Source organism: Bos indicus, chromosome 7 (assembly GCF_029378745.1).
Source record: "Bos indicus isolate NIAB-ARS_2022 breed Sahiwal x Tharparkar chromosome 7, NIAB-ARS_B.indTharparkar_mat_pri_1.0, whole genome shotgun sequence".
In the NCBI taxonomy this organism is placed as follows: Eukaryota; Metazoa; Chordata; class Mammalia; order Artiodactyla; family Bovidae; genus Bos; species Bos indicus.
In genome coordinates this window covers 29,124,111-29,149,101 of record NC_091766.1, presented here as the reverse complement: position 1 = coordinate 29,149,101, position 24,991 = coordinate 29,124,111, and the positions used below count along the sequence as shown (strand labels likewise).

At 41.6% G+C, this 24,991-nt stretch overlaps 1 long non-coding RNA gene across 1 annotated transcript in view; it reads right to left on the bottom strand.

Moving 5' to 3' along the window:
- LOC139183905 (uncharacterized) overlaps window positions 1-24,991 on the bottom strand; it is a 249,148-nt gene that overhangs the window by 201,047 nt on the left and 23,110 nt on the right. The window lies entirely within an intron of this gene.

The following is a 24,991-nucleotide window of genomic DNA, read 5'->3' as shown; positions in this document are numbered from 1 at the left end:
CATACCTTTAAGCTCCTGTAACACAAAATTTGTCTGCAGTTCTACTTTAGTAAAAGACTAGTTGGAAACAGAGTGTCTATTCTATTGCATTATAATTATACATTTAAGTCTATGTCTACTGGAGAAGACTCTTAAGAGTCTTCTCGGACTGCAAGGAGATCCAACCAGTCAATCCTAAAGGAAATCAGTCCTGAATATTCATTGGAAGGACTGATGTGGAAGCTAAAACTCCAATACTTTGGCTACCTGATGCGAAGAGCTGACTCACTGGAAAAGACCCTGATGCTGGGAGAGATTGAAGGCAGGAGGTGAAGGGGACGACAGGGGATAAGATAGATGGATGGCATCACCAACACGATGGACATGAGTTTGAGTAGGCTCTGGGAATTGGTGGTGGACAGGGAGACTTGGCATGCTGCAGTCCATGGGGTCACAAAGAGTTGGACACAACTGAGCGACTGAACTGAACTGACTACTGGAACAGACTATGAATTCTTTAAAAAGAACAAGTCATACTATTTTTTTGTGCTTTACCTCTTGCACACAGCCCAGCACTTAGTATTTTTTGTTGTTGTTGTTGTATGAATAAATGAACATAGTCTATAAACATGTGCCTCTCAAGGGACTGATGCTCACTCATCTAACCCTCTCATCTCCGTCCTCATTTCTAGATTTGTTTTAGAACATTTAAAATCAGAGAATATTCTAAGTTTTAATTGTTTTCTTAAGAATTCCAGGAGAATATAGCCATGTTATCCTCTGACCTTGAAAATTAAACAAGAACCACCACAAAGAAGTTGGCATTCTCCTCCTTTACATCCTCCATTTATAAATCACTCTTCAAAATATTTTTTAGGAAGCTGAAACAGAAAGCATCAGAAAGGCTTGAATTCATCTTACTGCCTTTTAATCCCATTTATAAAGACAGAATTAAACGCAATGATATAAAATATATACATTTAAAGATATGGTATGTGAAAATATGAAGACATAGACCAACTCTGATGCTAGAGAAAAGGGATTAATTGCCTCTTTGCCAAGATGATCAGATTTCAAAGTAACCTATGATTAGAAGTTTCTGAGGGGCTTTCCTAAATCTGTCTCATTTTATGTTACCACAGTAATTTCCTGTTATGGTAGAGCATTTAGGGATAATATTCACAAAAAAAAGTTTTTATACAGACTTTGCAAATGTCCTCTCATTTATTGAAAGTATTTAGTTTTAGTTCTAGGCTGCATGTCAGTTAGGGGGTTAGATCATTTTTTGAGCTACTGTCAATCATCACAGCCAAAGTTTGTTTGCCAACCCAAAGTCATCTTAACTTCAGCCACCCAAATCTTAAAAAAAGAATTTGACAGTGCAGTGTTTCATGACACCCTGTGACAGACTTCACCACACTCTCCTCTGTGGCTCCTGCTATCCTCCCCAGACCATAGTTACCTGAGTACATTATATGCTTGGCTGGTAACACACATCTCTTTTTGAACTTATCATCCCCTCGAAGACAAGGCTGTATGTTTATAATCTGAGTACCACCATATAATAGGCATCAAATACATATTTGCAGAATAAATGAAGAAATCTTTCATATGGAAATCTTCTTTTAAAACAGTTACCCAGTAAGTCATTATACAGACACTCCAAAACTGCTTTGGGCCCTAATTTTGCCTCTAATTAAACAATTAATTTTATTAAGAAACACATTTTCTAACAATCAAAGCATGAGATTTCATGTAGCTGGGGAGATTGTAGGACTGTAGAGCACATTATTGCCTAGTGCCAGCATTCAGGCATGTCTGGAATTGTTTGATGAATGGGTAAAACAGAGCTGATGAATGTTTATTTGTATGGACCTGAGGTTACTCTGAGGGTGAAAAAATGATCTCAGAAGAAAAATAAACTAGACATTTAACTTTGCTTCTTGGAAATATGTTTCCTTCAAAACAAAAAAAAAGAGAGAGAGATTATAGGTAAACACTCACAGCGGTGGGGGGACTTTTTCTAAACTTTTCAAAGAAGTAGGATGTAGGAGATGCTACTTTCAGAGTCAGTAACAGAGACATTACTTTACCGACAAAGGTCCTTCTAGTTAAAGCTATGGTTTTTCCAGTAGTCATGTATGGATGTGAGAGTTGGACTATAAAGAAAGCTGAGCGCCAAAGAATTGATGCTTTTAAACTGTGGTGTTGGAGAAGACTCTTGAGAGTCCCTTGGACTGCAAGGAAATCAAAAGTCAGTCCTGAATATTCATTGGAAGGACTGATGTTGAAGCTAAAACTCCAATACTTTGGCCACCTGATGCGAAGAGCTGACTCACTGGAAAAGACCCTGATGCTGGGAAAGATTGAAGGCAGGAGGAGAAGGGGACGACAGAGGATGAGATGGTTGGATGGCATCACTGACTCGACGGACAAGAGTTTGAGCAAGCTCTGGGAGTTGGTGATGGACAGGGAAGCCTGGTGTGCTGCAGTCCCTGGGGTCACAAAGCGTAAGACACGACTGAGTAATTGAACTGAACTGAACAAAATGAAACAATGAGGAAGAATGAGCCATTCCTCTTCAGACCATCACACAGTCCTGCCTCCATAGTCAGGGGGTCCTCCCGTGTACAAAAGTCCCTCCAGGTCCCCTGTTGTTTGTTTGTGGAGCAGGCGGGTGGCGGGGGGAAAGCCTTTGGTCTCCTTTGCCTTCTCTGACTTTCAAAGAGCAAGCTCAGGCAGTTAAGGATTAAGAATCACAGAACTCCTGTGCTGTGTGCTTAGTCGCTCAGTCATGTCCGACTCTCTGTGACCCCATGGACTGTAGCCCACCAGGCTTCTCTGTCCAAGAGATTTCTCCAGGCAAGAATACTGGAGTGGGTTGCCATGCCCTCCTCCAGGGCATCATCCATCTAAGCCACCAAGGAAGCCCCACAGGACTCCTAGTTCCTCCTGAAAGGATATACATAAATATTCAATACAAATTCTTGAGTTGTTCCACGAAAATTAAGATTTTTTCACTCAGGTGAAGAATGGTGACTATATGTTGACCTCAAGCACACAGACCGCAGACTGACTGGAACCAAATATTTGAGATTCCAGAGACATTACCCTGTACCTTGCAACCAACCAATCAGAAAAATTCTACAAGCTGATGACACATCCTATGACCCTCTCTCCTAACAGTGTCTTTAAAAATCCTTGCCTGAGGGACTTCCCCAGCCATCCAGTAGACTACAGACTTCCACTGCACAGGGCAACAGTTTGACCCCTGGTAGGGGAAAATAAGATCCCACATACTGCGCCTTGTGGCCAATAATAAATAAATTTTTTTTTAAGTCACTGGGGACTTTGGGTCTTTTGAGCATGAACTGCCCATCCTCCTTGCTTGGCTCTTGTAATAAAACTTTCTTCGCTCCAAACTCTGATATTTCATTTGTTTGGCCTCACTGTGCGTAGGAACATGAACTTGGATTCAACAACAAGGGCACCCAAGTGTGGTGGGAGGGAGCCATATGCCTGAGGAGCAGGGAACACTATGGTGCCTGGAGTTGGAGAGTAGCGTGCATGCTCAGTTGCTAAATTGTGTTGGACTCATCGTGACCCCATGGACTGTAGACCGCCAGACACCTCTGTCCATGGATTTTCCAGGCAAGAATACTGGAGTGTGCTGCCATGTCTTCCTCCAAGGGATCTTCCTGACCCAGGGATTGAACCTGTATCTCCCGACTGGCAGGTGGATTCTTTACCACTGAGCCACCTGGAAGCCCCTGGAGAGTAGCATGAAATGATGCTGTGACCACAAGAGGTTACGATGCCCAATAGAGCTTTGGCATTGTCAGTTAAGAAAGCATGTCTGTGACCATGTGTGAAATGGACCTTGAGGACTCCCAGATAGGCTTAGAGAGAGCTCATTTTTAAGAGGTGAAAGATGTAGGTAGAGTCAGAAGTCAGTGAAATTTCTATTATCTATTCAATCACTGTTTATTGACTACTGATTATGTTCTAACCATTGTGCTGGCCTTGGGTTATTGCTGCTAAAGTGACTTCGTCTGCACCCCGCAGATGGGATGGCCTGAGAAAATCCTGGTTGCCATAAAATTAAAGTAGCTGCTCACAACAGCAAAATGTAAATGTAAAACTGAAATGGGGAAAATATGACCAGTGTATATGAAGGAATGCAGATTTCAATAACAGAATATCAAGTTTTCTCTCATCTGGGTGGCAAATATTTTCAACATCAATAACATCAAGTGTTGACATGATGAAAGAGGTACTCATACAACTTAGGTTTGAAATGGAAATGAGTGCAATTTTGAAGGCAACTTGGCAATATATATCACTGTAGAAATTAACACTTTTTTTCTTTCATTGAGAAATAAACGCATGCATGTTCATGAAAACACCAACACAAGGCTTGGCTTTGTGATAAATACAGTGGAAAAACAGTAACAATCAAAATGTTGAGCAATGTGGAATGGCTAAATCAAATACGATTCATCCATAAAACAAAGAACTATACAACAATTTCGAAGAACAAAGTAATCTAGAATGCATCAATATAGAAAAGCTTCTTGATACATTGTTGCTTGTACAGAATACAAATTCTACATAAGGACATTATTTATGTGAGAGAAAAATAGAGCAAGGAGGTTAGAAGTATCAACCTGGATATTAATCTTGGCTCTGCTGAAACAGAAAAAGACCCTGTGGGGCAGCCCAGAATATGCTTGTTTGGCTCAGTGATTGTTTTTGAGGTGATTATTTTGAGAAACAGAAGTGTCTCTGAAATTACCCTTTTGTAAGAGACATTTACATTTACAAAGGAAATTTCCACTTTTTTCATTTTTTAAATTGAAGTATAGTTGATTTACAGTGTTGTGTTAGTTCCTATACAGCAAAGTGATTTAAATATATATATATTCTTTTGCATATTCATTTCCATTATGGTCTATCACAGGATACTGAATATTATTCTCTGTGCTGTACAGTAGGGCCATGTTGTTTAGGTATTTTATATACAGTAATGTGCATGAAATCTCCATTTTTTAAGGAAAATGACGACTCTCAATCACAGGAGAGTCTTCTCACTGGAGAATGACACCAACTGAAATCTGCATAACAACTTTATCCGTATTTCTCCTTGCTTTCCCTGGTAACCTCCCATAACTGTACCTACAAACCACATACACACACACACCCCATACACCTTTGTCATTAAGGACAGTATTCAAGCTAACGCCTTAGGACACGTAAGATAGTTACTCATTTTTCCCTGAGTGTCTCCTGTGTATACACGATATTCATATTTTAAAAAACTTCTTTTTGCTTTTCTCTCATTAATCCTTTCTAACATTTACTTACTTGGCTGCGTGAGGTTTTCGTTGCTGCGTGTGGGATCTTTCGTTGTGGCACACCGACTCTCGAGCTGTGGCTCACTGGCTCAGTACTTGCAGCTCAAGGGCTTAGTTGCAGCATAGCATGTGGGATCTTAGTTCCCCAACCAGGGATCAAACTCTCATCCCCTGCATTGCAAGGCAGATTCTTAACCCCTGGACCATGAGGGAAGTCCCTAGTCTGTCTTTTTATTACAGGAGGTCACAGCCAAGAATTCATAAGAGTAGAAGGAAAATTATTTTTCCTCCCCTAGAAATATAATGGAAAAGGCAATGGCACCCCACTCCAGTACTCTTGCCTGGAAAATCCCATGGGCGGAGGAGCCTGGTAGGCTGCAGTCCATGGGGTCGCTAAGAGTGGGACACGACTGAGCGACTTCACTTTCACTTTTCACTTTCATGCATTGGAGAAGGAGATGGCAACCCACTCCAGTGTTCTTGCCTGGAGAATCCCAGGGACGGGGGAGCCTGGTGGGCTGCCGTCTACGGGGTCGCACAGAGTTGGACACGACTGAAGCAACTTAGCAGCAGCAGCAGAAATATAATAGACTCTATGACCAAAACCCTTTAGTGTCATTACCTGGACTCAATAAACCACTGAATAGTGTTATTTCTAGAGTAATAGAATTCATGATTTCTAAACAAAAAAATATTAAGAATATGTCCCAGGAATACCTCAATAATCATCTAAAAACTGCCATAAATTATTCAAAAGGAAGAGTACCTTTATTCATACACACACATACATACATATATATAGCATTTAGATTTTATATGATTTCCTATCACTTTATGCTCCCATTCTAACGGTTATTTGTTTGTTTTCTTTTGCTTAATTTCCCTTTCCTTTTCATGGAATGTTGTGAGCTTTGTAAAGCTCTGTGTAAATATTAAACTTGAACTGCAAGCTTATAATCTTAGTTTCTATTGAAAGAATGATAGTAACTCCATGCTGTCAACTCAACACCTGACAACAAAATGGCTCCATGAAATAAGCCAAGGCCTCTGTAAAGAAAAGCAGCTTTCAGTGCCAAGGAGTTAGCATCAACTGCCATCTCGGTCTCCATGAGTCTCAGACAAGCTGCTTAACAAGATCAGATAAATGGAATTTGAAAAACCAAACTTAGGAAAATGTTCTGTTGAAAGAGCTGGAAGCAGGGTGAGTGATGGAGCCCTCTAACTCAATCCCTATCAGAGACAAGCAGAGATAAAGAAGTAGACTTTGGAGTCCCCGTCCCCTCACACTTCAGCCCCATTCTGCCCATGCCTTGCCTCCTGGCTGCCTCAGCCCTTTTTAATCGACCTCTCACCCTCTTCGCCACTGTCAGGGAACTAAAACAATCCTACCAGCAAAAGACTTCTCCCTTAGCAACGTAGAGGAGAGAGAATGCAATGTATTATGAATTTGCCCACAGAAAACAGTGGACAGAGTCTAGGCAGATTTTCATACAAGTTTATTCAGAAAAATGAATGAGAGAAAAATTAAAAAAAATTTTTTTTTACTTGATATTACCTTCTGTATGACTATGTGAAAGTCAAAGAGTTAGTCAGTCATGTCTGACTCTTTGCAATTCCCTGGACTGTCGTCTGCCAGGCTCCTCTGTCCATGGAATTCTCCAGGCAAGAATACTGGAGTGGGTTGCCCTTTCCTACTGTGGGTTGCCATTTCCTACTCCAGGGGATCTTCCCCACCCAGGGATTGAACCTGGGTCTCCTGCATTGCAAGCGGAACTTTTACTGCTGAGCCAGAGAAACCAATTTGACTATGAAGAGCTTCTAAATTAATCTCAGAGGCATGTATTTATAGTTCTAAGCAGTGTTAGAAGACCCAAGACCTTGCACGCACTGTAAAATCAAAAGCCTGAGTTTCTATAAACACAGGGTCTATATGTATTGGAGAAGACACCCTAAGGAGGAGAGGGTGGGAGAGGCAGCTGCCTCCCTCCTCCTGATGAAACTCAGAGAGCTTGATCATCCCGCCTTGAGATTTGAAAGCTTACCTTACAACACAAAGGGGAAAATCCTGATTCATGTGTCAAAACCTTAGATGATTCACTATCTGGGGCCTCTCTTGTCAAATGCAATTTTTAAGGCTTTGTCTGTAATATCAAACAAAATCTTGCCTTTGGGGCTGATAAGATGAGAAAACTGTCTTCATTCTTTTTCTGGATTTGACTGAAGTGAGCGAAGAAATGAAGTTTCTATCAGGCCACCTTGTGGGGTGGAGTGTGGTGGGGGGAGCTGTTCACCAGCCTTCAAGGTCAAACCCTGGGCTCCAGAGGGGCTCACAAAAGCCCTCTCTGCTTGACTCATTCTGGAGATTGGAGAGGAGGAGCAGACAGGTTGGGGCTCTGGAGCTGTGAGCACTTAGGGGATATTTCCACTCCCCACTTGTCTGCCCCCACCACCAAGGCCACCTCTACCCCTGTCCTGGCTTCCATCTCCCACCCCTCTTAGGGCAACGCAGAGGGATGGGCTTTAAGTGGAACAATCTTAAGAACAATCCCCAATAAAGCAGCTGATTCTCAGAGAAACTGCTAATATCGCAGGCAACTTAACCCAGGTATTTGGAGTCACTTTTTTCAAATCCCCATTCAGGAGGTAACAAAGGCTTCCCTGGTGGCTCAGACAGTAAAGCGTCTGCCTGCAGTGCAGGAGACCTGGGTTCGATCCCTGAGTTGGGAAGATCCCCTGGAGAAGGAAATGGCAACCCACTCCAGTACTCTTGCCTGGAAAATTCCATGGACTGAGGAGCCTGGTAGGCTACAGTCCACGGGGTCGCAAAGAGTCGGACACAACTGAGCAACTTCACTACTTAAAGCTTTGCTACCAAGCTCCAAGGCTGCCAGAAAAAGCAACTCCCAGATATTTAAGGTTTATAATGAGACTTCAAAGCCACAGCCCCGGGCTTGGTCCACCTCATCCTTGGCACCAATAAATGAACTATCCCTTTGCCCTGTTCTGTTGACAGCCGCATTTTTCCGATCTGACTTTCCCCATTCCGGACAGCATTATCCTTTCAGATTCAGGGCCAGGCCCCTGACGACTGGACTTGTGACAAGCAGATTACAAAGCTGGTTTATCCAGGCATTGTATTTCCGAGGCTCTTTCTGCAGCCAACGTGGTGGCAGCAGCAGGGAGCAATAATTGCTCATTTGCGGCGCTGACCTTTTCAACTGGACGGCACCTCAGCTCTAGTGCCACAGTGATGTCTCTCTTCTTTAATTACCGGGTGCTGGCAGGGGAAGGAGTGCCCGGTGGCACCGAGTACAGCTGTGTCTAGTGCCAGGACCTGTCTCACTCTGCTTCTCAAAGCCGCAACTGAAGAGCATGGCTATCTGCTTTATTCACTGTTTTTATACTCGGATTTTTAACAGGAATTTAAGTCACTGGGATCAGAAGTGCATGAGGAAATAACATCAGCACATTTATCTGGGGGTCATTCATTTCAGATGAAACTGGACAAATTGGCAGCAGGTGGAAGAGATTCAGAGAAATCTATTTTGCTGTTTAATCAACAAACCTTGCAGTTTGGGTGGAGGGTCCTATTGGTGGCAGCCCAACTAACCTCATCTGTTCATTTGCTTACTGCCTCTTGGCTGTGCAAATTCATTACAATACTAATCTCGTGTAAGCAAGCTGGTACTGGTACCATCAACAAAAATTTCCAGGAAAATTCATGGATTGTTGGCACTTTTACAAGGACTGTGTGGGACCAGAATGAGCTTGAAAAAAGGAAAGAGAAAAATATGAGTGAAACATTAGCTGAACTGGTCAAAGTCCTGTGATACTGTCTGCAGGTTGGAATGAAGGGATGAAGACAGGCAGCAGCCATGTGACGCAGTGAAGGGGCAGCAAGGTGAGAACTGTCACGTAGACTTTATGCTCTGGTTCACGTACGCTGGTTCATCTCTCTGCTACCAAGACCTAACATCCAAATATGTGCTGAGAGTGTGGCAGAGTGGAGATGAGAGGAGACATGCCCCCAGGCCCATCAGCCAACCAAACTCAAATGGAAAATTGACCACTTATTAATGCAAAAAGGAAAGAGACCCAGGAAGGAAACAGAATTCTGAGCAAGGAACAAGGCAATTCTAGTAATGATCAGAGCCCTACAACAGGACAGTCACACCTGGGCTGCATTTCTCAATAATCGTAGATAGTAATTTTATTTTCCTTTATTTATTTCACCAACAACCTGATGTTAAACATGAAGCATCCAGTGAACAGTCCCTGCCCATCCCCCCTCAGCCCCTGCATCTTTCCCATTAATCCTTTACCAATCTGTCTCATAAAATATTTTTTAAAAACACACATATATTCTAAAGTACAAATGTGTTAGTCATTGTAGGGTTTAAACTATGTATATTTTACATGTACAAAATACATATATGATTATATATATGTGTGTGTGTATATATATATATGGTAAAAGTCTCAGAAACTTATTAAGATTGTTCAAGGGATTGCAGTCAACCCTCCACACACACACAGAAGTCGCTCAGTCATGTCCGACTCTTTGCAAACCCATGGATTGTAGCCCACCAGGCTCCTCGGTCCATGGGATTTTCCAGGCATGAATACTGGAGTGGGTTGCCATTTCCTTCTCCAGGGGATCTTCCTAATCCAGGGATCAAACCTGGGTCTCCCGCATTGTAGGCAGACGCTTTACCATCTGAGCCACCAGGGAAGTCCATCAAACACACAGAAGAGTAGTAGTAAGTTTCAAAAGGATGTCAGTTGAGATCTTTTGTAGATGAAATCTACTTCCTAGAAGTCAACTCGCCAATTATATGCACACTCATCTTAAAAAGCTACCACAAGAAAAAGATGAAAATTTAAGGAGAAATTTAACTTTAAAAAGAATGACTGTATTGTGAGGATGACAAGCAATAGTGTTAGGTATGGTTGTGATTCTACCTACACGGCTGGTACCATCACCATTTGAAGGATGCTATCATGCTTGTGTGGCAGGGGAAGGAAGAATTAAGAAGACTTCTTCCCAGGTGAAGACCACAGATCAGGAACCTAGGTCTGGCTCTATGCCTCTCCAGTGACTCTTTCTGTGATCAAGTTTTCTCTTTTCTCAGCTATAGTAATGTTTGAGTTCTAGCTACCATGATCATTGCAATGTTAGTTCTATGCAAAAGATCCTCAGAGAATTATGTAAAGGGTATTACTTTTAAATCCCTATCAGGCACTTGATACTGATATCAACTAGCCAGAACTTGGAGACAGAGTAAGATTCTTAATAGATTTTCTTTTTGTCATAGAAGAAAAGCATTTTTCTGTGTGATTCTATGAATAAACCCGTTAAATCCACCCTCAGAGACAAATGGGTGGCTACCATGATACCTAGTAATGTGATGATGCCCTTATAAGAGAAATGATGGAATTTCCTGGATTTCTCATACCACATCACTGAAATGTGTTTTGAATTGTTCAGCTAAACCTTAATTCCATTGCCTTTACTTAAAGGGGCATATGCTATGGCCAATTCTCAGTCTAAAAACCCCACTGACTTCAGAGGGAGATTTTTCTGAGTAAAGATGACAGGATACAATTCCATGCAGGCTGAGCGACTGTCTATCATTTTTATTACATGAGGCTGAAAATGTCTTCCAGCCGTACAGACCCCAAGGGACCACATGGTGCTGAAATTATCCATCTGTTTGGCTGTTTGCATCCTTGTCCATCTGACTCCACAAGGGACCAGAGTTGCTCACCTGCTATTGACCACAAAGGCATAATTTCTGTGCCTTACATTACTGACCAAGGAATGCATTTTCCAGCTGTGAAAAATACAAACACATTAAAGTACAAGGTGATTTTCAGAAGCAGAACAACAGAGGCATCCAGGTAGAGCTGACTGATCTTTATCAAGGCAAAGAATTTATCTGCATAACCAAAACTAAACCCCCAAATAATCCATCGTGTAGTGAACTCAAATGTCTTTTCAGTGTCAATCTCAATTATTGGTTGGGGGCTGGAGAGAAATAAAAGGGAGATGAAAGGAGGAGTGGAGTGGTGAGCTTAATTTTGCTAATATTCTTTCTGGCTTTTTCAAAATAACAAAATATTTCACATCTAGATTTTTAGTAAGCCAAGTCCTTAGCATAGTCACTATTCCACACATAAAAATTTTGGAGATGTTATTCGGATTCATATTCTGGCTATAGGACTTCATAGAATTAGAAGAATGGAAAAAAAACACAATTTTCAATAAGTACAATTTTGGCTTTGTTCCCTAGAGTCTCCTCACTAAGGAATCTGAAAGTTACAGATTTTTTTATCCCCAGTGAAATACACAGGCAAAATGTAAAAACCCATTTTAAGAGAGAATGGGTACCAAAAAGCTAATGAGGAGACAACATAACATGCTGTTTTTCTCTTTTTTTCCTAACATTGATTTGGTGCTTCATCTTTATGTACTAAAAGAAACATGACAGAGAAACAAATGTCCTTCTATTGTTTACATTTGAGGTTTACAGAAAGAGCAATCAGCAGATTTTCTGTAAGATCCATCTATCTGTCACTGTGTTTTATTGGATACGGCTGCAGCTGAATCAAAAAGAGGAAAAAAAGAAAGACGTGAAAGTGACAAAGATGGTTATAAAAATAGAAAAAAAGAGTGAAATCTCTGGAGTATAAGAGCGGTCCAAATACAGCTGTGAGCAATATTCCCTCTGTTTTTATAAAGTGTGAGCATGCACCCTCAACACATGAAAAACAAATTATAAAGACCAAGCATGAAAGAACAGATTTGGGTATTGTATTCAGATGGGATTCACAATGGAAGTTTATCAGACACATTTCACATTATGTCCAGTTGGAACTGTGCCACATAGCAATGAAGTAAGCCTCACCAAGCCCCCTCCCCCAACACACACACACACACACACACACACACACACACAAATAGTGTCAATCAGTTCTACTCACCCACAGAGCAAAGTCAAAACTCAACTTGCCATTTAATAACCCCCATAATCTGGCTGCAACTTTTCTGTAACCTAATTCTCCTCGCTCTCTCTCTGGCCCACGAAAAGTAATTCCTGCACAAGTGACTCCCGTTTTCTCTTTCGTCATAGTGCTCAAGTTCCCCCCTTATTCTGATGGTATTCCAACATCCCATTTCCACCATCCTTCCTTTTTCTGTCTTGCCCCTCTTTCAAGATCTTGCTTTCCACTTAGACACCACCACCTCATGGCAACAACCGTAATCATACCTCAGATTTAGGTATCACCACCGAAAATTGGCATGAAAACCCAAAAGGTCACTGGCCAGAAATCAATAAAATATTTGCAACCAGTAACTTACTTCAAAGAGATACAATTATTTTATCTTTTCTTGTGGCTTCTGTGGGTCAAGAATTCAACTGGGGTCGGGGTGGGGTGGCAACGTCTCTTGTGTGGTAGGTTTAGAACAGCAGGGAGCTGGACTGTCCAGACTCCCTCTCTGTGTAGTCTCACAGCCCTTCCATGAACTCTATCTGGGCTGATTTAGAATTCCTTATAGGAGGAATTCTTACCTGGAGACTGAAAGCTCCAAGAGCAGGTATTCCAACAAGTAAGGCAAAATTTAAATCACCTTGTATGATCTAGCCTCAGAATTCATCTAGGAGCACTTGCCTCATGCTCACTAGTCAAAACAGTCACCCAGTCCTGCCTGATGCCAAGAGGAAGACATCAGTTCAGTTCAGTCACTCAGTCATGTCTTACTCTTTGCAACCCCATGGACTGCAGCATGGCAGGCTTCCCTGTCCATCACCAACTCCCGGAGCTTGCTCAAACTCACGTCCATCGAGTCAGTGATGCCATCCAAACAACTCATCCTCTGGAATCCCCTTCTCCTCCTGCCTTCAATCTTTCCCAGCATCAGGGTCTTCATCAGGAAGACATAGACTTCAACTTTTGTTGGCAAAAACATCAAAGTCACCTTGTAGGAAAAGCACTTGAGATACTTGAAATATTTTTGTGGCCATTCTTTAAAAAATGCAATGGCCACAAGAGATTAGAAAAGGAGGAATTTCTGGATCCTACCATTTCCCTACAAAATACAGAGTTTCAGGTAAATATTCAAATACTGCATTTTTATATAGTTTTTAAACTAAGGAGGTTTTTAAAAAGTTGCATTTTAAATGATTCATATGTTTGCATGTTACAAATTCTTTCCAAAGATACTAAAATATGCTTACTGATGAACAGAGTGGAGTGAATCTGGTTCTACACTTCACTGTATCTATCTTATAAAACACAAGAAATATTTGTCCTGTAGACACTGGGACAACATAACTAGCAAACGATCAAAGCACAGGTACATCCTCCTTTAGATTCCAGGCAGTACTAGGCCAAGGGTGATTCAGTCAGTGAAGGCCTGGTCCTAGACCCAACCATCTTCATCACTGTCTACTTTGCTGTCAGCAGATAAGCATGACCTAAAACATAATGTTCCCTGGTGGTATATTTCACAGAGTTTAAACAGTAACATAGTCTTGAATCTGATAATGGTGCTCCTGAAGTGTAATCTTTCATAACCCTATCGAAGCTATTACTTACGTAGTCACATTCAGGCTCAGTGCTGCCATCAAAATACAGTCCATACTTCAAAATGTACTTCTGAAATAACTCACACTTATACCTTGGATTTCTCTTACTCCATGAAGAGGATAAGTAGTCTTATGAGGATAAGTAGCTGGATTTCTAAATAATTCTTTCCCTTTTCACTTCCTTCATTTATACCCTACAACACTCCCAGAGTCCCTTCCTCCAACCTCTAACAATTCTTCTGGCTTGAAATGAATCTCTCATATCCTTATATCCCACTCTTTTTCCTCCAAATCTGGAACAATAACACTCTGCTAAGGCCACACCCTTTCCCCATCTGAAGTCTCTTCATTACCAGCACTCCTTGTTCATATTTCTTTCCCAAATTGTTCTTTTAAAGCTATGTTTGAATAACAGTCTCCATGTCATCACGGCATTTCCCATTATCAAGGAAGAGTCCATACTTCAGGTATCCTTAATGGATAAGTTAAGGGCCTCAGCGTCACTTCTCAGACTTCATATGTATACGAATCTCCCAGGAATCCCCCTACATTCTGATCCAATGGGTGCAGCCTGAGCCCAAGGCTCTGCATTCCCAACCAGCACCCAGGAATATGTCAAAGCCGCTGCTCTGGGAGCCATACTACCATAGCCAGGCCCCTTTTTTATCTTATTATTTTCAGTTATTTAGATTTATAATTGCTTGGTTTGAACTCTTTCCAGTCAGCTGGGGATTTGGGAATGTATGAGGTAAACAAAGACGAGAAGGACAATCCGGTGACCTGAGTCAGCAAAAGCAACGTCAGTGGTGGCAATGGGAGTGAAAAGGCGACAGACCAGTGCCAGGCAGGTGAGTGGCAGGCAGGCGTGAGCGGCAGCGGATGGAGCATCCTTCCCTGAAGTTGCAAACCCACCACCAACCTGTCCACCCCACCATACTCTCCTCCTTCCTCTGAGTCTTGAACGTCACCCCTCAGAGGAGCCCCACCCTGTGTTCTCACCTGCTCAAGAATGAATTATTACTTCATGACTGAGCAGGGTTGGGAGCAGCAAGTTGAGAAGAACTGAACAGATACCAAGAGGTTGGATAAAGCATTGCATCCTCATCTAGGAGGTAGGGAGCCAGGAGAGAGCAGGGTACCTACAGGATCTTCAAGAAAGAAGAGAAAAAAACACCCATAGCAATATCTGAGAGATATCCAAAACAAGATTCTTTGATTTCCAGATCAACTTCCTTGATCTGGCTCAGGCTTGAGCTCCTGGTACATTTCTTTTATAATTAACTATAGCTGGATGAACATGAGACATGTATGGAAATCTTAGTGAGCTGTTTGGTCGTGTTTATTTTGGTTTCATTTGTAATCCCAGATTAGGTCGTTTCCTCTGTAAAACTGTACGTGAACGTGAGGGGAGAAGGGCCTTTATCTGATTGCTACTAAGGACACAGGTGTAAGGAGAACTTTGTTTTAAAAACTTACAAGGATGACTGAGCTCTTAGATCAAACAATGTGAACCTTCTAAGGTGACTAAAGAGAAACCCACATAGTCACAGTCCACCTTTAAAGCTCTTGAGGTTTCTCAATTTCTTTGTTTGAGCCTCACAAAACGTCTGTGTTCCTAAGCCACTAGAGACACAAACAAAACAGATGTGCTATTTCTTTATTTCACATTTCTTCCATGCCACACCCAGTCTGTCACCGTCTCCACTCTCCCTTCTGGGAGGGGATTAATGGATTTCAGCAGAACTTTCTGTGGGCCTTGGAGGAGGTGACTGCCCGCTTCATCTGCCCTGTGTGACTGTAAAAGCACTTGGACCACGTGACCCAGCATTGCCAGGAACATCCCCTTCCCACCCCACCGTGAATCTTGAGGCAAGATCACCACTTCTCCTGATCCCTTGAGATTAGTGGAACAAGAATTATTTTCTTTTTTTCAAGGTTATTAATTTATATTTATTGTAAAACATTGACTCTAGTCCCTATGTTGCACAATCTATCCTTATAGCTTATTTTATACATAATAGTTTGTACCTCTTAATCCCCTACCTCTATCTTGCCCCTCCCCCACTTTCTTCTCCCCAGTGGTACCCCCTAATTTGTATCTGTGAGTATTTTCCAGTGAAACTCCTGGCTCAGAGCTCAAGCTAAAATCATGGTAGCCGTTTATTAACATTAAACATTAATCCTTTCCAAATAGGGTGTGATGAGGATAAAACTACCTGCAGTAATGCCCTGAAGTGTGGACACTGCCATGCATTCATCTCTCCTGCCCTGTGGGACACACCGCATGGAACTCTGGAAGTTGCCATGCACGTGTCTGACTATATGAAGGCTGTTCTTGGGCATTCCTACCAGAGGAGCTGACTGATTTCTGCTAATGAGTTAAAAGGTTAAAAAAAAAAAAAAAATTCTTATTTTAGGCAGCTACTGTGATTTAACCACTTTTCAGAGACTAAGCCTTTATAAAAATCTTTTAATGATTCCTATTCCATCATGTATTTTCATTTTCTACTTTTAACTATAGAGAAAACTCCAGTTAAGTGAAATATTTTAATATTTATTCATCGAGGAGAATATATTTATGTAATGTCCATGCTTGCTACCACAGGTACTTGGGCCATAAGAGTTCACTTTGATAACAGGACAATGTGTATCAGATTTAAAAAAAAAGTTCATTTGCAACAGGATGAAAAATGAATAAAACACCACAGTGGGACAATTCACCATATTTCCCTCCCCTACCACATTTTCTAAACCCCCCATACCACATTTGGACCCAAGATTTTAAAGAGAGTGAATTTTTGCATTCTGGACATTCCTTTGTTTGGGAAAGCAAAGATAATGAATATAATGGGAAGAAGATGGGAAACATTCCTTCCCTATTCTTCTCTATTTCCTACCGTCAGCTCCAAGGACAGGCCCTGATTTGTTTATCTGAAATAAAACACACACACACACACACACACACGCCCTTCCATCATGTCTCAGTTCCCATGACAAGAGCCAGACTTACTTTCTTCATAGCAATGATTACCATCATGGTTTCTTTTTATTTACTAGAAAGATGAACTGTCTGAAGTGAAGTACGTTAGTGTGTTAATCACCCCAGCACCTAGAGTAACTAATCCACCTTTCCACTGCAGTGGGTTCCTCGCTGGTCAGGCTAGCTCAGAGGCAGTCCCACACCTGCAGGCCCTTCTCAGCCAGCTGCTATCTTGGACCGCCCAGAATCCAGCGCCAGGAGTGGGTGATTCACAGAGAAACTGAGCATTGCTCTCCTTGATGGACCAGAAAGTGAGAGAAACCTTGGCCAAATTTGTACATATATACGTCTCTAAAACTTGGGAGTCAAGTGCTACAGTGACTTCCTTCAGAGGTAAATGAATACATTGACTTGGGAAGCAATTAATCAGCTTCATAAAACATGTGGAAAACAATTACATAAAATGATAAAAGCATATCTGAAACGTATTTTTACTTAAAGTAAAATTTAAGGGCTTTTTACTGAGAGGATTTTTTTTCTTCTGATGATTATAGTCTAAAGGAAAATCAATTCAATGAAATTTATTCTATTTTTTTCTTTCAGTATCATTTGATGATGAAGGCTGTCTAATGTGAACTAAAATATTGCCTGCCATATCAGTAAACAAAAGACGTTGTAGCCATCACATTACAGCCACCTGGATGGAGCACCCCGAGGAGACTCAGAATGAGGACACAGAGGATACTGGCCCCAGGTAGCTGAGATGCTCATCAAAGGAATGATTTCAAGGAGCCTAGGCTCTGGCATCTTCCCATACATAGAAAAGCTCTAAAATTCCTTAACTTGAGATATCTGGTTTTCTTTATTAACAGTAATCTTTTGATGTTCCAACTACCTGGTCTTTGTGGTCAAAATGCCTGTATATCCTGGCCACTCCCCCTTGCCTTTTCAGAACAGCCTCTCAGAATTCTCTGAGATGCTGTGTCCTGGGCTTAAGTCCTCAGTCTTGTCCACCAAATAAAACATAACTCTCAGCGTTCATGTTGTGCATTTTATTTTTCGTTGACAATAACATACTTAAAAGAATTTCAGAGAATAACATAGAAATTTATACAGTTGCATCCTAGATTTAGCAGATATTATTACTCTTTCCATTTAGCAGATATTATTACTCTTTCCAAATCTTTTTATTAAGAAATAAAGTACGATGTCTTCATAATGGAAATTAATAAAAAGATTTGGTGTACCAGAAATATCAGTTTGAGTATTACTGTGACCCAGAGGTTGGAAGGATTTCTGTGAAACAATTTCAAATGTTACTAAGTCAAACTGATGCAGGTTCACTAGAAATAAAATAAAGATAGGCATATTAACTCACAGAGAAGGCAATGGCACCCCACTCCAGCACTCTTGCCTGGAAAATCCCATGGGCAGAGGAGCCTGGTGGGCCATAGTCCACAGGGTCACTAAAAGTCGGACACGACTAAGCGACTTCACTTTCACTTTTCACTTTCATGCATTGGAGAAGGAAATGGCAACCCACTCCAGTGTTCTTGCCTGGAGAATCCCAAGGACGGGGGAGCCTGGTGGGCTGCCGTCTATGGGGTCGCACAGAGTCGGACACGACTGAAGCGACTTAGCAGCAGCAGCAGCAGCAAGCTAACTCAAAATGCCTTTGAGGTTAATATGTAGCTAGCAGTCATATATCCAGGTGGTGGATCTGAGTTCTCACCTATCTCCCTATAGATTTTGAAATAAAAGTAAATTATGTCAATTCCCTAAATGGTAATTCTCCTCTAAAGCACCATTCCTTCTATGTATGGTTTAGTATGTGGGCAGCTATACCCTGAAGGAGGTAAAACGGAGCTTTCCTAATTGAGAGTGACACTTAAAAATGAGGGGAAAAGTAAATTCCAAAAAAGGGAAGAGAAAATTGAGGAACATTCTTAATTGAAGAACTAAAGTAGTAAAAACTTTCAGTCATTTTCCTTCTCTACCCTTGCAAATATATATATATGTGATCAAGTAATGGCTTCTTGGTACTGGCCACAGGAAACACCTGATATACAAGATTATCTTTTCTGTAAAAGAGCTTTGTCAGAAGCAGAGCTGAATTAAGGGCAGACTAGGCAGCTTGCTGGCCTGGGCACCGCTTTGCAGGAGGTAATCACAGGGTCATGGAAATGTCACAGGATAGAGAAACTTGTATGAACCACATTGCTCATTATGGACAGAGAAGTTATGTGTTTGGACGAAACACTTGGGGTGGGGCTGAGACCTCCTGAGAGCATTATTGGAGTCTGACTTCCAAGAAGAGTGGGCCAGGCAGCCTCAAGCACAGCCTTCTTCAGTGGAGTATTCAAGTCTTAGAAGAGCCGGCTAGCTGAGACATGGCAGCAGACACTGAGACGCCTCTACTCCCCTTCCGCCTTTCTGCTATGCACAATTCAGTGTCTCTTCAAAGTAAATGTCCATACTGAAAGAATATGATTTTAAAAGGAGCAAATTATTAACCTGTCAGCATGCCCAAAACCTTTTAGTCCATTCAGGCTACTGCCACAGCATACCGCAGGCTTCGTGATGGCGAGGGGATATTAATGAACAACAGAAATTAATTCCTCACTGCTCTGGAGCTAGCAAGTCCAAGATCAAAGCACCAGCATTGTGGTGCTTGGTGAAGGCTCTTTCTGGTTCATAACTGGCTCCTTCTGGCTACGTCCTCACACGGTGGGAGGGGCAGGGGATCTCTCTCTAGTTACAAGGCACTAATCCTGTTCATCAAAACTCTATGCTCATGACCTAAGAATGTCCCAAAGCCCCCCATCTTCTAAATCTATCCATTTAAATTTTCAAAATGAATTTTGTGGGGACACAGCATTCAGACCATAACAGGCTGCATCTGGGCCTGCTCACGACAGAACTACGAGAGCCACACTGTTCCTCTGCCATCTGTCTGTGGAAATAACTGAGACCTTTAGAGACCTTTGCTCTCATGATACTCCAAGTAGTGGGATGTTAGGTAGATGTTCCAGTCTTTATAAGCTGTAATTAATATTTTTTTTCAATGTGTGAAGTAATTGTTAGCAAGGAAAATAACACTTTTAATTCAGCTGTTTCCTTCCCCATGTCTCCATCTTACTTATTCCCAGGTATCTGTCACTGGTTGGTCTCAACTGCCCTGGGCATGAATGATGGTGCCCAAGTTCCTGGGTCTGAAGGGGCTTGCCTCTACCTTGATATACTTTGCCCACTAGAGAAAATAGTAGTATAAGAGCGATTGGCTTTGAGGAGACTTATTGATAAGTTTTTTTTTTTTTCATTATCTTCTGGTCAAAAAAAAAAAAGACCACCAAAACAACAACTCCTGCTGAAGAAGGGTTACTAAGCAAGAATATCACTGGAGAAAACATCACCTACAAAAATTGCTTTCTGTCTTGTTGTAACTCTATGAGTACCTCAGAGTACTCATCTTTCATTATTTGCATATGGTAATTCCAGAAATAAACCCAACCCAAGCACAGTGGACCATGCAAGAAATTTCAAATTAGTTGTTTCTGAAGGTTTCCTCATTTGTGAGTTGAAAGAATGAAAAACAGAAATATGTTGAAGGTTGAATGAGATAACATAATATCTTACTTTTGTGAGCTATAAATTGATCTTAAAAGGCAACTTTCATGTTGGACATGGATTAATCCAGTGGTGGGAAGAGCTGCAAACTTTTCCCCTATTTAAAGTAAGATTACTAATTCTGAAGGAAGGTGCTTTGTTAAGTCCTATTTCACTGTAAGGATCCAGTTAGGTTGTCTGGGGATTCAGTTATTTGGTTTTTGGTTTGTTTGTTGCAAACCCTGGGTTCTTTTACTGCAGGAATCTGATTTTGTTGCTGTAAACCCTAGGTGGTTGTTTTTGATTAGAACCTTATAAAGGAAATGTGGATGGTTATAATCCAGAGGATGGTGGGGTATGGGGGCTCAAACCTAGAGTTTAGCCCTCATCATTATCACTGCCCCAGTGGCAGGAGGAATTCAGCTACAGGATATTTTTGCTGTCATGATGCATGGTACCAGAAGAATACCATTTCGGCCAGTTTTACCAAACTAAGTTAGAGTTAGAAGCTATGACACAAGAAACAGTAAAGTCTTTTAGACTGTCTTCTTGGTTTTAAGGAAAACATATGAAGTTCCAGATAAAATCATATTATTAAAAAGGTTCTTGTTTATAATAGCTACTTAAGCGTTTATTGTCCCAGCAGATTTCTTTTGATTAGGCTGAATGTATGCATTAATTGGGCTTCCCAGGGGGTGCTAGGGGTAAAGAACCTGCCTGCCAAAGCAGGAGACCTAAAAGACAAAGGTTTGATCCTTGAGTTGGGAAGATCCCCTGGAGGAGAGCATGGCAACCCACTCCAGTATTCTTGCCTGGAAAATCCTCAAGGACAGAGGAGCCTGGCGGGCTATGGTCCACAGGGTCATACAGAGTCAGATATGACTGAAGTGACTTAGCATGCAGCCTGCATTAATTACCCTCACATGGATTATTTTATAAAAATAAAACAAAATACAAAAGCTTCAAAGTTGAATGTCCATCTTGTGACTTTCATAAAACCTCTTCAGAGTGAATGAGAAGTGATGAAGATGCCCATTAGCTTAAATTCCTGAGTGTGGGTATAGCTAAAGTTTTCAAGATGCCATAGGCATAATGTTTGTATATCAAACAAATGTATCATTTATTTGTAATAAGCTCAACATTACCTTCTACAGAAGGGTAAATATTTATTTAAAATACTAGTATGAACTTAAATTTTCTATAATGATCAATCTCCCAACATTATATATCAATTTGACCCAGCTTTAGCTTTACTTGTTAAAGTCTTTTAACATCTACGAAGCTTAACAAATGGTGAACTGAAAGAGAAATGAAGATTTTGGGCCTTTCCAAAGTCCCTTTGTGGAGAAGGCAATGGCACCCCACTCGAGTACTCTTGCCTGGAAAATCCCATGGATGGAGGAGCCTGGTAGGCTGCAGTCCATGGGGTCGCTCAGAGTTGGACACGACTGAAGAGATCTAGCAGCAGCAGCAAAGTCCCTTTGAGCTCCAGGTAATTAGGTTTACTTCCATGGCTCTGTCAAAACACTGGGTACCAAGCCCACCTGTAGATGCAAGTTCTTGGATAGTAGACCCAGTGCCAAGGTCAGCCAGCTTTGCAAAGCACCAGAATTTGGAAGAAGAGTAAGCATGTTCTGATATCAGGGGAAATAAACCTGGGTGTGAACTCAGATGATGATATGGCAACAGGCTGGCATAATTTAGTACCAATATAGTCACCCAAAAATATAAGATGCCACTCTTTCACTACAAATCTGGTCGTAGGTTGTTTCAATTGCTTGCTTCACGTAGGTTCATCTACAATGTGTCCCTAGTAGTCATAAAAACAAATTGCCTGGCATTACCGATCAAGATGACATCACTAAATCAGTTATGATATTTGGGGCTGGGGGGCGGGCAGGAAATATCCTGCCTTGAGGACCAGTCCTGCTTCTGCCTCTTCAGTGCTATGAGCTGTGGGAGGGCAGAGTGTAGGATCCTGAACAGAGCAGTGGGTTTACTGATTAAGGCCTTTGGAGAAGCAGAATAAGGAAGCCATGAAGTTAGGCCATAATGACCTACTTTTAATACAGTCACTAACGTGCCCCAGTAGACTGCGAGCACTGCATTGCAGAATGCTTTAAAGCAAAGGGTGTGCAACGTGAATCCTGTAAACAGAGAGGCATTCGAAGCTTAAAAAAATATCCCAATAATATCCTCTTGTTTAGTTATAGTAATTGTTCATCAGGCTCCAGATGTTAAGAAAGGAAAAAACTTTATCTTTTTATGATTAGAAGCACAAATCCTTTCAAACATGTGTGTCACTGGACTGGAATGTATCTAATCATCAAATTGCAGATGAGAGGGTGCCAGGTAAATAACCAAAGCCAACCCAGATCCTTATGAAAAGAATGTGTTTCCAAAGGGAAAGAGAAATACCTTCCCTTTAGAAGAAATCAACCCTCCATTTCAGCCCTAAAAAAAAAAAAAAAAAAACAGTCAGACTACCTTGGGCATTCTGGCAGCATCAAGACTCATTTTACAAACTTCCATCAAATTCTTATCCAAATACCGCTGATGGCTGTGGATTTTTTGTGACTTGCTGCATTCTTTTAAAGCTAGTTGAAAGGCCCAGGAATCAAACCTACCCTCCCCTCAACCAGCCATCCATGTATGGCGTTGGGGAAGAGAGAAGGCAACCGTTCTGCCAGGGTGCTAAAGACCTAAATGGACAGTAATTACTGGAGTGCGGTAACCAACCTCCAAGATGGTCCCAGGGATTCTCACTTTCCAATATCCATGTCCCTGTGTAGCCCCTTCCACTGTGTATAAGGCCTCCTGTGTATGCAAGAGGATATTGTGGAAATGACAGCATCTGCCTTCACAAGCCAAGACATAAAAGGCATGGCCACTTTCTTCCTGTTCTCTCTAGTATCACTCACTCTGGGGAAACCAGCCTCAGAATCAGGAAACACTCCAGGTGCCCAAAGAAGAAGACCATGTCATGAGACACTCAGGATCCCTGCCCACAACCAACACAAATCTACCATGTGAGTGAGTCTCCCAATCCTCCAGGCTCCATCTCGTCTCCAGTGACTGCAATCACAGCTACCATCTGGACTGAAGCATCATGAGAAACCTCGACCCAGAACCACACACCTAAGCCACTCCTGAGCTACAGTAACTGGGGGAGATGTTTGTTGATTTAAGTCACTGAGCTGTGGGGTAACTCATTACATAGCAATAATGACTGAATAGTGTAATCTTAAGCTGCTTGACTAGATCCTTTTACCTTGAAGCCTCTCTATAAAGAAAGCCACACATTTCACTTCAGGCCCAAATAATTACTTGAGGGTGGGGATCCATTCAGCTATGAGTCTCTTACACCCCCAAATGCAGAATTTAGCACAAGGACCCCAAGACATGCCATATTTATCCATTTTTCTGGACTCTCATATGACAATATATAATTCATGTACTGTTTTATATGCATTTTTTTAAAAAGAAAATGGTAGTTTCATAAATGATGTAATGATTTTTATCTTTAGACAGCCACCATGTTCAAAGTAATACGCCAAATTATAGGAGATATACACAGATATAGAACACTCATAGTCCTTTTTCTCAAAGAACTTCTACTCAAGGGAAGATGCAGTACACACGCATCTGGGAAATAAAAATTCCATCGCTGTTGTTGTTCAGTCATTAAGTCGTGTCCGACTCTTTGGGACCCCCTGGACTGCAGCACGCCAGACTTCCCTGTCCTTCACTATCTCCCGGGGTTTGCTCAAACACATGTCCATTGATTCGGTGATGCCATCCAACCATCTCATTCTCTGTCACCACCACCCCGCCACCATTAAAGACGTGTATAGAGGTAACCAGGGAGAAACCAAGAGATATTATTTATAGTTTGGTTAAATAGTAAGTAGGACCTCAGACAGTAAAAAGAGGAAGTGAGAAAGTCATTTCAGAAGGAGAAAGCAACCCCAGGATCTGTAGAGAAGGAAACCTCAGAATCTGTACCAGGAACGGACAGCAATCCCTGGATGATGGAACACGGGACTGATATTTAATTCAGCAGCCAGCAAGAGGCACTGGAGCATTGTACAAATTGGAGTGACCACATATCATACTGTACTTCAAAAAAACCCTATTGCATATATAGGACAAATCTGAAAAGGGAGAGGCTGAGGGCAGCACAGTCAGTATACTAAACAGGAGAGATGAGGTGTGAATCAGGGCAGGTACAGTGAGAACAGAAAGGATGGGCATGTGGGAGACGTGGAAATGATGGGAATTCTGCTACTGTTGGGACAAAGCTGAAGCAGAGAAATGGAGGAGAGGTCAGAGAGACAAAGACAACATGGGTGTTTCAGCTTGAGATAGAAACACGGCTTTTTAAAACAGAATTAGTGATGAACAGAAAGGTTGACAGGAGTTTTGGGCAGGGAAATAGGGTTGGAGATGATCATTTAAATATAGATTCACATTTGAACTCT